Source organism: Triturus cristatus, chromosome 8 (genome assembly GCF_964204655.1).
Source record: "Triturus cristatus chromosome 8, aTriCri1.1, whole genome shotgun sequence".
Taxonomy (NCBI): domain Eukaryota; kingdom Metazoa; phylum Chordata; class Amphibia; order Caudata; family Salamandridae; genus Triturus; species Triturus cristatus.
Genome location: NC_140591.1, coordinates 1,158,829,820 through 1,158,845,915, shown reverse-complemented (window position 1 = coordinate 1,158,845,915; position 16,096 = coordinate 1,158,829,820). Strand labels below are relative to the sequence as shown.

General features: G+C 42.5%; 1 protein-coding gene and 1 long non-coding RNA gene across 2 annotated transcripts in view; one reads left to right on the top strand and one right to left on the bottom strand.

The window, feature by feature from the left end:
- The window catches only part of LOC146805538 (lysozyme G-like), a 71,143-nt gene extending 57,912 nt beyond the window's left edge, over nucleotides 1–13,231 (bottom strand). Inside the window, exons 1-2 of the mRNA XM_085622793.1 lie at nucleotides 12,985–13,231; nucleotides 8,673–8,771 (exon numbers count right to left, since the gene is read on the bottom strand). The gene's annotated coding sequence lies outside the window, so the exon portion shown is untranslated. The remainder of the gene's footprint in view (nucleotides 1–8,672; nucleotides 8,772–12,984) is intronic.
- Nucleotides 13,191–16,096, top strand: part of LOC146805537 (uncharacterized) — a 154,475-nt gene continuing 151,569 nt past the window's right edge. Inside the window, exon 1 of the long non-coding RNA XR_014967854.1 lies at nucleotides 13,191–13,323. This is a non-coding gene — a long non-coding RNA (uncharacterized LOC146805537). The remainder of the gene's footprint in view (nucleotides 13,324–16,096) is intronic.

Sequence of the window (16,096 nt, the reverse complement as noted above, 5' to 3'; positions counted from 1 at the left end):
GTGAAGGTGAAAGAGAGTTGAGTGATTCTTTCCCTTTTCCGAGAGAGGCTTCAAGAGAAACATTGAGAGTCTCAGAGGAGAGATCGGATTCTGTAAGAGTGCCTGAGGTTCCAACAAGCAGTAGAAGAGAAAAGAGCAGTTCCACAGAAATTACACGTGAATCAGATGAAGAGGTTGAAAATCCACTTGAGATTACACCTGAAGAAGCAGGGTCAGAAGAAGATAGAGAGGGACAGATTGCGGAAGACCCCCGAGGAGGTGTAGGGAATATTCCTGATAAGCTAGGTGAAGGGACAAGTAGACAGCAAGAAGATTGCGTGTCGGAGACCCAAGGAGGGACAGAATTAGGGAAATCTCAATCAGTGGTGGAAAAGACTGTGGAGCAAAAGAAAATTGTTGAAGAACAAGAGGCAAATGAAACAGAATCGGATGAGAGTGAAAATGAGAAATCAGAAAGTCGAGCTCTGAGAAAGAGAACTTGGATCGGAGAAAGAAATAATAAAGAGGTAAGACCAAAGAGGGTTGTAAGAGGAAATCTTTGGCCCAACAGGATAAAGAGACTGAGGTACAGACTGACACGAGCAAATTCATCGAAAGCTGAACAGGTGAATGAGGTGTCGAGTCAGAATCAAACAAAAGGTGGAAAACAAAAAGTTACAAAAGAACCAGAGGAGATCAAGAGAATCAGAAAACCTAACCAGAAGTATAGGTCACCGGAATGGACGTACGTGGCACTGTCTGAAGGTGAAGAGGCAGAGAGTCAAGAAAATCCAGAGGGGACCGTACGAGAAGTGGTTGAGGAGAAAACTGTTGGAATCCTGAAAGTTATCCTGACTGACATTGGAGAAGAGTCGGATGCACAGGATGTTGTTGATGATCTGATACAATTTGATGTTGCTGAAGAAGAAGTGAAAAGTGATGAAAATCCAAACTGAGTGAATTGAAAGAGTCACTTGGAGAAAAAGTGAAAAGTGGAAAATCTAAAAGTAGCTGTTTGAATTAATCTAGAGTTCTAAAACTCAGTAGTGGAGTAGAAGAGGCTAAGTCAAAAGACGCTGTCAAAGTAGTAAAATGGCTAACACAGAGAATAATCAAAGTAGATGTGCCTTCTTGAAAAGATGGTGTAAAATGTGCTGCTGCTGTACTGGATTATTAATGCTATTATGGGGTGTATTAGCTCTATTAGTTACCTTTAGGGTTACAATAGATACTTTTGGAATACATACTGAAAATGTGACTAATATAGAGAAGAATTCACAGAAAGTAGTTCCAACTAGAATTAGTAACATTTACGTACATAAAGATAGGTCAATTAATGATTTTTCTAGCAATGTTTTTTCAAAGTTGTTGTATGAATACGTAAAGACAATGGAAGTTAGGGATTGCTACGTCTGTATGCAATTACCTGCATCCGTTTCAGAGGGTGTTACTTATCACCATTTACCAGCTACGTATGGAATTTCATGTAGTGTGCTAAGTAGTGTTTTTTATTTGTTAGGGAAAATAGATTATGAAATGTCTAACAAAGGTAATATTTTTGGGCAATTGCCTGTGGACAAAAGGCTGAATCCAGCTAAAGAAGCTAACATTTTTGGTGAGATTTTTATTGAGAAAGAAGAATTAACTTTAGATTACATTTTTAGAAACAATTTAACATGCAGTCTGAAAGAAGAGGAGAAGGCCTTCCTAAACATGGTAGAGGAAAGGAGAATGAGCATGCATGAGAAGGCAGGGAAATACAAAGTGAGTGAGACAATATGGGACATTGAGATGGGAAAGGAATTGAAGAATGGGGCTAGTCCGACTTTGGCGTTAGATGCGCCACAGAAGGGTAAACTATGCATTACCAGAAAGAGATCCCAATATGATACATATTTTGTTGGGACTAGTGAGTGTCATGATACATACTTCATTGCAACAGGATGGGGTTTTAAAGGTGGTGAGGATCCAGTTTTCCCAGGAGTGTATTATGTTTGTGGGAACAAGGCTTATTACAAGTTGCCTGACCATTGGTATGGCACGTGTTATGTGGGCCTGGTCTTTCCAAAGATTTTTCATATAGATAGGATAGAAGATGTAGAACATATTAATCTACTAGCACGTTTTAAGAGAGAAACTTGGTCAGAAATTGTAGGTGACATTTTTGGTGCTTTGATTCCAGCAGTGGGAATTTCTTTGAATGCATATGGGATTAGGAAACTGTCAACAGTGGTGGATCGTTTATCGACAAGTACCGCTGGAGGGTTTCGTTTGGTAAATACGGAGATGATTGCCGTACGTGCCATGTCTATGCAAAATCGACTTGCCCTTGATATTCTGTTAGCAAGGGAGGGTGGGGTCTGCGGAATGCTGAAAGTTCAACATTGTTGCACTTATATTCCTGACGAAAGCAGAGACCTAAAGGTCTATATCAAAAATATTACTGATTTGCATGAAGAATTAGTACCGCTGGAAGCTGAAAGTATCTGGACTAAAATAGCTAATAAAATAGTTGCTGTTAAGAGTTTTATTGCTAAGATAGGTAGTACCATTATTGGTAAAATATTATTTCCATTGACATGTGTAATTGTTGCTTTATTGATACTAAGATTGGGGTGTTTGTGTTGTAAAAACAGGGGAGGGAAAAAGAGAATAATTAGAAGGGATACTGAAAAGAAACAAAAGAGGTCAAGGAGAGACCCACAAGAAATAGAATTAGAAGAATTGAGGGAGAGTGTTTACTTGGAGTCTAAGAGGGATGATGTGAGAGAGTCTGGTGTTTAATGTTCATAAAATACATTTTCAATTTCTCCTCAAAATTGGGACTACATTTTTCTTTTTTGGGTTGGTTTTTGTGGTGATAAGATATCACCAAAGGGGGGATTGCTGGAGCAGAGTTTTCTGTTGAAAATTTATTGAGTTTTAAGCTCCAGTTTTGTCTATATGTTATGAATAAAATTACTAATTTGTAATCACTAATTAATAGTTTGTTTTGTTAAAAGTCTAAATTAATCAACAATACTAATGAGAGAATCTACACGTGGGATGCATATATGTTGCTTAATAATAATGTGCGGGTTTATTAAATGAGTGTTGTAAGTGCTATTTGTTTTGTGTTTGTGCGTTTAAAATAACGTGTACTAATGCTTTATTGCGTTGCACAAGGCTAGATAATTACATACACATAGGGGTATTAGTGGGAATTAACATTGTTTAATCATTATGATGTGGTAACGTTGTTTTGTGTTTCTTTTAATTAAGATGGTCCGTTTTGGCCTAAAACAAGATAGCTGCCATTTACAGCCTGCACTCGAGTGATTGAATTTTGACGAGAGGCCTTGCTGAACATGGTCGAAAGTCACCTGACCACAGCTTCTGCCTGTGTAGAAAGTTTCCGTGAGGACAGTAGCTCCGGGAACGATTCCAATTGTCCTTGGAAGAAGGATAAAGCCACAAAGAACAATGATCAGTCTGCGGTGGCTCTGCTATGATACCAAGGAAGAGCATTTATGAAAGTAACATTTGCAAACTCGAGTTTCCTTCTTCCGTATTTTTTATTTTTGTGATTTTCCCTGAGCGGAGGTTTTCTAAATGTAACCAAGAGACTTCCTTTCCTGCTTGCTCTGCTCAGCGGCTCAACGGATATCTAAAATTTGTTTGTAACTTTAATTTGTTATTTTTCCTATAAAAATGTTAGACTAGAGAGGGTCCATGTTCATTGCGCTCCTTTCATTCATCGCGTTCCTTGCGGTCATCGCGTTTTGGACTTCATGCAGAGGACGGCAGCTCGAGAGACTTTACCGAGAGACCAGTCCTGACCCATTTAGCTAGAATAGGTAATTATGAGAATAATGATTTACTAATGATTGATTTCCATTTTTGAACTAATTTAGATAAATAAGCATTTACTTGAAATCTTGTGTCGGGTGGTTATTTCTTTGTCATTTATTGAGTTTCAGATGTATTTCCTATGTTTAAAATCATGACTCAGGACAATTTCTTTAAGGTCGCATTGGCCTCGCATTAGATGCAGATTGGTTTAGGTTTCTCTCCTATATTCAGTGTGGATAGAGTAATAGTGTGAATTTAGTGTGATGGGCCCTAGCGAATGAAGAGTGTATGTGCGTGTGACTGTAGATTTACTCTGTCCGTGGAAGTAGGGAGAATTTATATGCGCCGATCTGCAGCACTTACTCCTGGATTAACCATGGATCACCAGGTTCCAAAAGTGGCAGCTCCAGCCACTAGGCCACCTCTCCTTCTTAAAACAATAGCAGAATTCTATCTCCCTTGGCACTGCCCTGCAGCAGTGTGCTGTGATAAGGGCAGAGGGGCCCCACCCTCAACCTTTTTGCAGACATGAAGAGTGTCTGTCAGGCTGAACAACCATCAGTCTGACAAACACTTTTTATGTTCAATTCAGGCAGTCAAGTGCTATGCATGCGCTAAATGCACAGGCACCTGGCTGCCTGAGCTGCACTTCTTTGGGCTGATAATTTCACAGCCTTGTGGGCATGATCTCCTCAGACCAACAGAGTGCTGCAAGGCTCTCTCCCTCATGATAAGAGGGAGTGTCACTGACAGACTCAGATCTAGGCGCTTCCGTTTTAAGCCCTGAAGTGCCCAGGGCTGAGTGTCAATCAGTGGTAGTGTCAGAAACTTTATCTGACCCCATTCCACTCTCTGATGAGTAAGGGACCGCTGCCTTCTCTCACTGGCTGACCCAAGGTAAGTCAATGAGAGGAGGCAGAAATCCCAACCCTCCAGGCTTTTCTCCCTTCACCCGAGATCACTGCTGCAGCCGGTAAAGTGTGATTTAAAAAAAATGTTTGGTGCCTGTGTGTGTTAATGTATGAATGTATAAGTATTCTTGTATGTGGTGAATGGGTGTGTTTGTATTTGCTTATGAATAGTCAGTGTATGTGTGCACGCTTGTGCAAGCATAGTTGTGAGTTCGTGTGCATGTAGATGGGCGAGTGTATGTGTGTGGCCTGCCTGCCCCCCCTCCTGCTCGAATTACTGGCCACCCCTGCCCTCTGCACTTATAGTCAAATCGCTGGGGGTCTAACTTGATCACATTAAGTCCTTCAAAGATGAAATTAAATGTTATTTTTTTCCTGTTTTCATGCTCTTAAAATGCAGAGAAAGGCAGTGCCGTGTATTGCTACACCCCACCATACTAAAGACATCTCCGTATATGATCTGTCTCTTTTAAACTTCTGAATTGGTCTTTACATGGGTCTCCTGATTTCTGTTACCTTCACATTATGGCACATTCAGAACTTTACAGTGAGGAAAGAAAGTGATCTTATCAAGTTTGATCATATGAGAGCAGCCACCAGAAAAATTAACTGGCTTCTGGTAAACCAGCGGGTCCATTTTAAAACCCTTTGCCTTATGCATAGGTTCTGCTATTGAATAGATACATCCTCACTTAAGGAAAGTTGCCAAAAATGTGATAATATGCACATAATATGTTTCATTTCTTCACTACTACTATAGGTTTCTAGATTCTAACTTGCTTATGTAGGTGTCTGCTTTTTTGACTTACTTAGGCCCCACTACTTGGAACAGCCTCCCCTTTTAGTTCATGAAAGTTTCCAAGCACCTTCCTTTTAGGAAGACCCTCCGGACCATCTTATTCTCTTCATCCTTTTAGGAGTTTTTTGCCTTTCAGGGCCCTGATAATACCTGAGTGACAAGTGATTTTAGTAATAATAAACAATAATAATAAAAATAATAATAATAATTGATGATGATGATAATAATGATAATAGTTGCTGGCCCTTTTTTATCCCCGAACTTCATTACTATTGTACAAATGTGGCTTTTTGAACGTGGACATTTCTATGTGCTTATGACTACTTGTGTTTTGCAGCCTGACTCCAATCCACGTCTAGGGCAGAGAGTCAGTGAGGGTTTGTGCATACTTTACAGACAGTCATCACACAGAGAGGTTGGGGTGTAACAGGGTTACATCTGAATGGTCTTCCTGGGCTGGGAGAGAGAGAGGTGGGCCGCACTTACATTTGTATTAGCTGTGTCCTGCTCTTACACAAAGGGCTTGTTTACCCTACTGATGTCTGGAGCCAGGGCTGGGGTTGAATGGGGGTGTTTTGCATTTCTAAGGTTCTTTTGAAGTTACCTCCCATATCAAAGACATTTTGAGTATAAGTACAGGGTCCCTGCCCCCATAATCTTAGACACTGCGTGGGACTTGTAACCAACGATTGCTGTCTCTACATGCAGCACCTTGCCAGGGGACTGTTGTGCTGCTAGGAGGCACCGCCACTTGGACTGTCTGCTTTGTTGGGTGGCCTGCTGCCTGCCAGGCTGCAGGAGAGACTGCCACTTTGCACTGCCTGATATATTTAGCACTCTGTTCATCATTTTATTGTGTTTACTGCATTAAGATCTGATGTCACTTCCTGTGAGGTCATGGGCTGTGATGGCCCTTCCCGTGATGTCAAGCGCTGGGATGTCACACACTGTGATATCACACGCCAGGATGTCACTTGCATACAGCCTAACTTGGTTAGTACGCTCACTTCTTCTTTTTTCTGTTTTTGTTTTTTAGGACTTGTGCCCTGCGAAGAATCGTTGATTTGTGAGGATTGCCAAATACTGGATTATTTTAAAAATTACTTTGTGCTATTTTTAGCAAATTGACCTAGAAATCTTTGCTGGTAACATTCTCAGTCAGCGCAGAGCCTCCCTGTATAAGTGTGACTGAAGCACTTTAAAAGTAGCTTTGTCATGCACATTTCCACAGTAACCTGCCTCAGTTATTCACCTGCATGTACAAAAGCTTCTATTCATGATACTCAGGCTAACGACAACTGTTCACACAGGGGGATAGCATGTCACTATGACCCATTTTAAAATCCTCTACTTTGTTGGCTCTGGAACCTGAGATCTGTTATGAATAAAAGTGTTGCTGGTTTAACATCCATCAGTTTATTAAATTCAATTCACATTTATCCAGTTTGCATAGAATACATTTAGAGGTAAAATGCCTTACTGAGGTTTAAGAAATTAGGAGTCTGGCTCCAAGCTACTTGAAAATCTTGATAGGCACGAATTTCTCCAAAAGCCAACCCAAGTGCCATAACTGGTGCCTCGGATTGCACCAAACACAACTGTTTGCAAGTTTTGAAAGTTTTAAAACTAAAGGGTAAGCAGAATTCCCTGGAATGAGTGACAGCCTGTTGCCCACTGATCGTGACTAAGTCATATGGAAAAGAAAGGGGGTACTTCCAGGGATGTAGCTTCAATTGCTGAAGCAGGTGCAGTGGCATCAGAACCCAAAACCCTGAATGGCCCATTGATACTTGATAATTGCTGTATTGTACTACCCCAATAGTCCAAGAGATAATTTCTCTTGGCTTGCACCATGGCATTCTTGGTATGCTACTTTGTACAGCTCCGTTGTCTGGCCCTCCCTGCGAAAGAGCTGCCAAGTTTCTCAGTTATATGCCTGATGTTTTTGTCCAGTCCAGGTTTTGCCTTTAAATTTTAGAACTTGTAGTCCTGTTTTATAATGGAATAAAAAAGACTACAAGTCCCAGGATCCATAAAAAAAACCTTTGACTTGAGCAGCCCCCCTCTTGGACCTGAGAAGCTTGACAGGGCTGTTGCGAGGACTCACTAGAGACAAAAGAAGCAGTTAGCAGGGGCAGACATTTTTCGTACCACCACCACCTCTGTAAGATGATCCAGCAGCAGTCTTCTTTTAATGCATGCATGACGGTGTCCAAGCCCCTCCTTTACAGTAGCAATATTGGGCTCCTTTTGGTTAGTTTTGAGCTAGAGAGTGTTATAAAAATCTAGCAACACTAGATAGGAGTTTATAGTGTGGAACTGTTTTTAAAGGCATGCCCTATTCTGTATTGCTGACATAAATGTTGTTGATGTCCCATCTTATCACCCTTGTCTGACACCCCCTCTTCCCCTGTCATGCTCACAATATCAAATACAGTGTGCAACTTGTATTTTATTTCTTATAACGATCAGAGTGTTTGTAATTATCAATGTATACAATGGTACTATCTTAAGTAGATTAATACATTTTATTGTTCACAATTGCAGTTTCTAGCATTTTTATTTCAAAGTATTGACTGCTTTGTTCTTGGTGAGTTTAGTATGCCACAGGCATAAGTACTGATCAGCATATTACTTGCTAAATCTCTTAATATATTCAAGTGTACTCATGACAGACCAACTGAACATGCATGTCACTTCCTGTGATGTTACGTCCTGTGATGTCACGTGTGATGATGTCACATACAGTGATGTCGCACACATTCTGCCTAACTTGGTGAGTCCCCCCCTTCTTTTTATAGGCCATGTGCCCTGCACTTTGGGAATTAACCTTTGTCGCCCTGCTGTCCCCACTAGTTACTTATGGAGCAGGGTGGGGGCACCTCAAACTAAGGATTAGGGTTCTCCTTCAGGGAACTGATGAACACAAGATGGTGAAATAAAGAAGCATCTCATCCATACCTGTGCTATTACAATCCGCAGCCCAATGAAGTCTGCGGTTGTGCTGATAAAGGGAAATGTAATGCAACATACAGTGATTAATTACCCTGCAGCAGTCATCTCAAACCACTTTATGAAAATAGGTTACAAAATCCAGTTAGATGGAACACATTGCGATTTTTGTATTTTGTCAAGAATTAAACAGTACCTACCACAATATTTCAGCTTGTTTACTTTTGCAGTAAGGCAACTTGCCCCAGAAGTTTGGATTTCTTTTACATAGCCATAACAAAAAGCTCCGCTCGATAGATCTAGAAAGGTAAAAAGAAACATTTTAATTAAATTGACTGATTCACAAGATTCGGTGTTTTTAAAGCTCACTAACCTGTCAAATTTGGTAAAAAGAATTTAAAGTACATGCACCTGGAGCATGGCCTGCAGGCCAACATGGCGGATGCAACCATGGAGGCTCCCACCTGGCATGCACACAAACATTAAAATCCGGTCTAATCTGCACAACTGAAGACCTCCTACACCCACAGCTGGAAGCGGTGAAAATGTGGAAGCTAACTGTGGCCCAAGACACCTAGGACCTGCGGTGCAGAGTCACTGCGCACCAGGGACTCAGTCTTCAAGGGGAAGGCAAGCAACGTCTGCTCATTCTTCGCACACGCAGCTAGGCGAAGGTGCACGAGTTGAGGTGCAAGTAGGAGAAAGTCCAGGGTCTTGGGAAACAAGGGAGGAAGAAATTGCAGAGAGGCAATACGGGTGGAATCAGAATGGCCTCCACAGAAGAAGGAGGCCTGCAGAAGGGCTTTGACAGGAAGCCTCCAATCCTTTTAATGAAGATACTGGGCATGTGGTGCCGGGCCTGAATAATGCATATGACCCCTGAGATGGAGCCAAAGAGTCCATTAAAGGGTTGAGACCTTCCGCCCACCCTCCCGCATTGAAGGAACAGACACAAATGGTGGATTGAAAACAAGACCAGGGGGTGTCGAGCAAAAAAGGGGGGAGGGGCAATTAACACTCACCTACACTAATAAGAGGTATGCATTGGCCAGACCGCAACTGTGTGTCATAAGGAATGGAGGATCCTATATCAATCTCCCAACTAGATGGAAGGTGGACATCAGCAGTGGGGAAGACAGCCATGTTCAGGGACCTCTTGGAAGGTGACGATGACCTTGATGTAGATAGGCACGGACTCCTGAACTGATGAATACTGCCCTTAAAAAAAGACAAGCTAATGTAGAGACACCCTCCTGTAGTTCTGACACTCATGGCTGGGCCTGCCTGTGGCAGGCCCATCCCTTTGGAGAATGTGTGACGAATCAAGTGTTGGGGTGATTCCCTGCTAGTCATACTCTTTGCCTGAGGGTTGGCCTCCTCCCTATGAGACATTATTGATTGAGCATGCAAGGTAGGCACCAAAGATAAGGAGAGGAACTTTCTAGGAACCCTGTAGGGCTGGGAACAAAAAAGTACAATATCGCCCCTAGCAGTGTACCTCGTGGGACCATGCCCACAGGGACAGGAAATATGAGGGGAGGGAAACAGCCTTTACACCGCAAATGTTACAACACATGCATTTATCCTGCATGCCGTTGCAATGACATAGGTGTGCAGCAGTGGGTAGAAGGTGTTGGATTTAACTCCAACACGTTCCCTACTGTTGCACACACTGGAGTTGGAATAGAATATTAATCTATTCCAACTTCCAGCGCTACCCCGACAGCACGTTGGGGTAAAGTATGGTGTTACGACTGCATGCGGGGGTAATGGTATGCGTTGTAAAGCCACATAACCATGAGAGGAGGGTAGAAGATTTCACAGCCTCACCTTCCCATCATCCACTTTGCTATGCACTGCACCTGGACCAGTCCAGCCAACTCACAGTTTAGGAAATTCACAACCAACCTAGAAACAAGAGTGCTCATATTTCTGAAAGGGGTAAATATCGGTAGTACACACGTGAAGGAACTCCTGCACAGCGGAGAAAGGCAAGCCCAATCAAGGGCTACAACAGCCCACAAATTATACATTTGCCAAGCCTGTGGTTGTGGTAGATAAGCCCATGGGTGGAAATGGCACCAAAGCAGAAGGAACTGTTGAAGAGGCAGAGCAAAACAACAATTATTTTGCAATCCTACAGGTGATCAGGAGCATTCTGTTCCTGTTTCAATATTGGGCGTGTCCAGAGAGCACTCACACAGAAGTCCCTTGTATTTGGGACCAAATGGGAGTGGGACTGGACCCAGCCAACAAAGATGACTCCTGATGCGACCGGTTTTTATGAAATGATAATATAGGGGTCCCAGTAATGGTAGCCAATGAGGAACAATGCAATGACACTATTAAATTCACATTAGGGGGTGTCGGCTAAGAGCTAAAACAATCACAGAATGTGCCTCCTTTGGTTCCTGTGCCCAACCCACACCCCAGATGCACTAATTTGGGGGGGGGGTATTCTTGTCCAAGGCTTTCCTTTGGGACCCAGCCACAATGGTAAATGTTGTAAGTAGATTAGATAGGCATCAGGACACGTCTTCAGGTTACAAGATAGATTTATTAAGATAGCACAGCAGCGATAAAGCACTTCGCTAGCTGACCAGACCATCAACTGCCAAGACTGGAACATTCACATACCAGATAGAACACTCATAGGTAGTAAGGGAGGTTGAGAAGATATAAACACAAAGAATGGACTACTGACCCCAAGTAGCCATAACATATGAAGCACATATATACAACATATCTTCTTCCTTTACAGAAAACACAATAAACGCTTCAAACACACAACAAGAGCTTAAAGCATGAAAAAGGAAAAGCAAGAAAACATAAAACATGTAGGAGGTCAACGACCTCTTGGACTTCCAGATGACGAAAGCAAAGGGCAGGATAAGAAGAGGATCACAATGAGAATCATGATGAATATCACGATGACATGACCACCTTCTCCCCTTCGATTGACGAAAAACAAAAAGAGACAGTCTACTCTCTACAGTCCGTCCTTGTGGCCATCAAAAACGGGAAGAGACAGCTTACGTTCTCCAATCAGTTTTTCGTCTGTCGCGGCTGACTGCACACAGTTGAAGATATAAAAGTTCAACAAACGCCTCTAATGCTCAACAGCTCTGGAAGAATGCTCCCTAAGAAAAATTTTAGCCAGATTTCTTACAGCCCAAAATGACGTTCTGGTTCTTTTCTTGGGTTAAAGGCCTCTCGATGTGGTTCGGGCCTCTACATTAGACTTAAATTTAATTTCTTTGTTGACAAACTGTCTCAGTACTATGGGCTAAAAAGCCCGGCTCTAATCGCGGAACATTTGTCCCGGTAGAAAGAACCTCCATGTCACGATTTTGTCTCGTGGTACTGGAACTTTTGTCATCACAACTCTAGGTCGTGAACTCTCCTTGTCAAAGGACACATTTTTTCCTTTCTTTTCCTATCCCGGTACTGATTTTATGACATCTGTTGTCTCCCGCTAGATAGGTTGGAACTTTAGTTCTCTCATTTTTCCCCTTTTCCTTTGTCTTCGTCTCCTTACGGTGCTGGGACATCCTTTGTCCTCTCGCGGTTTCTGGTTTCGCCGGTCCTGGGACTACCATTGTCCTCTCCCGGTCGTGGTCCAAGGCTCACTTCCTTAGTCCTTACTTTTCCCTGAAATAGGATTAGGGTTGCAATATCTTCCCTAAACAAATATTTAAATAGGAATTCCACTTTGCAATTTTCCACTTGCATTTCATCTCGTGAAAAGACAGTCTTTCAAAAATTCTAAACAGTGCCAACTTTTCATTTACTTTGCAATTTTTCCATTTGCATTTCAACTCTTTAAAATTGACAAAACTTCAATACTTTTGAAAGGTGGCATCTTTTCTTATCCTTTATCTGCCACACCTGCTTTTGAACTGCTCTCTGTAAACGCTAGAATTAAGTGAATTACACTCTCCAAAAGTTGATGCTGATTGATGAAAGTACTCCTCTTTGCGCTTCTTCGCTACTATTAAATATATGTGCTATTAAACATCACCATCAGAACAATTTACTGTTCCAAATCTTACCATATCAGGTTTTAGATCTCTGATCTTGTTTTATAACACTCTAACTTTTACTGTTCTTGGCCAACATTTATTCCAGCTTACACATGCAGATCAAAAGAGTAATGCAGTCATAGGTTTTTATGATTTCCAAGCATTACTTAAATGCCACTCATTCTGCCTGCCTTTGAAAAATATTAACGTGCAACACGATCACAAAAACAAGAAGTCCTTCGAAAATCCACCAGGTGGCACTCTCGTAAGTGGATTCATATGTTTAACCTCGGCTCGTCTGTGCTCCCATGTGTCGCTGTGACTAATTGCTGGTCTTTGTGCTGAAAGGGCAAATCCAACGTAGTGCGACCTAAATTGCTGAAACTGTGTGAGTAGCCAGTATCACATCTGTAATCATTAAATAAATACACGGGCCTAAAAACGGAACTGCCAGTGCTTCAGTAATTCGAACAATTCATAACACTCTCACCTTTAACTCTCCGGCATTAGAGTGAATCACCGGCGAGATAATGATGGTCTGCCTGCAGAGTAGCGTCCAGTCCATCCCATTACCATGGGAACACACAACCAAACTTACAAAGATGGCTTCCTGACGTTGCGTGTTGCGCGATGACGTGCTCACTCTGGCTACGAGGAAGGCTTTCTCCCAGAGGCAGTAATAAACGATAGAATTACGTTTCTATGACGGTAGGCAGCTGATGTTAGACATGGAATGTCACGCTTCTCCACCGATACCCACGGAGAATTCTAAGACATCATCATTTTCAGGATGGCAGCAACGTCGGAAAGATCTCTCCGAAGCATAACGGTAAGGCGGAGACTAGGACACGCTACAACTTTGTCTTGCTCCGTGTCGTTTTCTCAACTCATTACAATGTCCATGTCATTAAAAATAGATCTCATTGCATGCCTCAGCCACGCATATCGTTTACCACAATAAACAGTTCCAGACACACGTTGGCTTAATTTTATCCAATCGATCGCACTTGTTTTAAAATATGTCAGTTTCAATCAAACATACGCTCTTCATGTTTGGAAACTGACATGTCACCTAGTGTCAATATGATGAGCTCTTGGTTGCGCTTATACAGGAAGTGGCTTCCATACCTGTCATGTCGTCTTGACTCAGTGTTAACAGCAAATGGAGAAATGACAAGTTTCTCGATAATTCTTGTTCCTTTTCCCCCTTTTCCTTGCGTTACTCAGGTTTTCAGTTTCTCAGGTTACCAGTTTCTTTCAACTTTTTTTTTTTTTATTTGAATAACTTGCGGCAGATTTCTTCTTTTCTTGGTGATTCTGTCGGTTTCTTCATATTTTGGTTGAAAACTTCATCCATACAGAAGGTTTCTTTAAGTTTTGCGACATACCAGAGGTATCTTGTTTACTTTTACAGTTGCTTTCAGCCGCAGATGGATGACAAGGTGTCTTGGGTTCTTGATGCGAAGTGTTTCTCGTGCTGCGCTGTGCTTCTGCCTTGGTCTGGTCAGCCAATTCGTCGCCAAAATGTTGTAAGTAGATTAGATAGGCATCAGGACACGTCTTCAGGTTACAAGATAGATTTATTAAGATAGCACATCAGCGATAAAGCACTTCGCTAGCTGACCAGACCATCAACTGCCAAGACTGGAACATTCACATACCAGATAGAACACTCATAGGTAGTAAGGGAGGTTGAGAAGATATAAACACAAAGAATGGACTACTGACCCCAAGTAGCCATAACATATGAAGCACATATATACAACAGTAAACTCACTACATGCATTAACATACCAATAATTCATGATGTAGAAGAGTTGTGTGGCGGTGGGCGAGGTTAGTTTAGTAAGATTACAGTCTTTTTCATTTGCTTTTGCAAATATGAAATTGACAGAGAGCAAGAGGCACATATGCCACTCACGGTACAAAATCAAGCAGTAGAGAATGGCCTCTCACCTGGAAAATCCGATCAAATGAGGTGCAATCCTTAAACTAACAAACAATACAATGCAGATGTCATTATACAGAAAACGCACCCAATGGGAACAAAATGTCTGCCTCTCGCATGTCAAGGGTTTTTACATCAAACTGCATGCTAGGGTCACAAAGGGATCATGAAGAGGGGCGACACTGCTCATAAATCACCTCTCTTTCACATGGTTCCATACAAGGAGGAACATACAAGAATGCTATATTGTGACTATGGGAATCCTACATGGGAAATCCATTTATTCTAAGCATCTATGACCAGCTCCCACAAACTAACACTTTTCTTAAACACAAATGTCTGCTCAAATCGCAACTTCTGACACAAAGACTGATCCTAAGAGGGGATCCAATGAGGTACCAGTTTGTTACAAAGATAGGACAGGAATGGAAGCACCCAACCCACATACCTAGCCGACATGCTAAGGAATTCTAATGTGCCTTGGTTATTGTGACATTTGGCGTCACTTCCACCTGGCCCCAGAAAAGGTTTCACTTTTTACTGTAGAACTCATGCTGGGCCTACAGGGAGGAATGCGGATGGTGGATTACAGATGGGCGAGAAAGCAAAAGACACTCAATTGATGTACGGAATGCAAAACAAATCAAAACATTCACCCCCAGTCAAGAGATCTGGGTTAAATCCATGATTCTTTTGCTCACCATGCCAACCCAGTTTAGACCTGGCAATATGCAAATCAGCCTTGACCCTGTGCCTCATGGGAACAGACCAACCCAAACTACCAAGCCAGGTTCTCCCTGGACCAGAAACAAGCATCCTAAGACCGGTTTCGGGGTTTCACCCCTCATCACCCAGGATAGCTTGATTCCAATGGCACAGTGAGCCCGGGACCCACATCTGGGCATACCCGGCACACTTAGGGCGAGAAAGCAAAAGACACACAATTGATGGACGGAATGCAGAACAAATCAAAACATTCACCCCCGGTCAGGAGATATGGGATAAATCAATTATTGTTTTGCTCACAATGCCACCCCAGTTTAGACCTGGCCATATGCTAATCAGCCTTGACCCTGTGCCTCATGGGAACAGTCCAGCCCGAACTGCCAAGCCCGGTCCTCCCGAGACCAGAATCAAGCATCCTAGGACCAGTTTCGGGGTTTCACCCCTAATCAGCCAGGATAGCTTGAGTCCAATGGCACAGTGAGCCGGGACCCACATTTGGGCATACCCGGCACACTTAGGGCGAGAAAGCAAAAGACACACAATTGATGGACGGAATGCGGAAAAAATCAAAACATTCACCCCCAGTCAAAAGATCTGGGTTAAATCAATCACTCTTTTGCTCACCATGCCACCCCAGTTTAGACCTTGCCATATGCAAATCAGTCTTGATCCTGTGCCTCTTGGGAACAGTCCAGCCTGAACTGCCAAGCTCGGTCCTCCCTGGACCAGAAGCAAGCATCCTAGGACCAGTTTCGGGGTTAAACCCCTCATCAGCCAGGATAGCTGGATTCCAATGGCACAGTGAGTCCGGGACCCACGTCTGGGCATACCCAGCACTCTTAGGGCGAGAAAGCAAAAGACGCACAATTGATGGACGGAATGCAGAAAAAATCAAAACATTCACCCCCAGTCAAGAGATCTGGGTTCA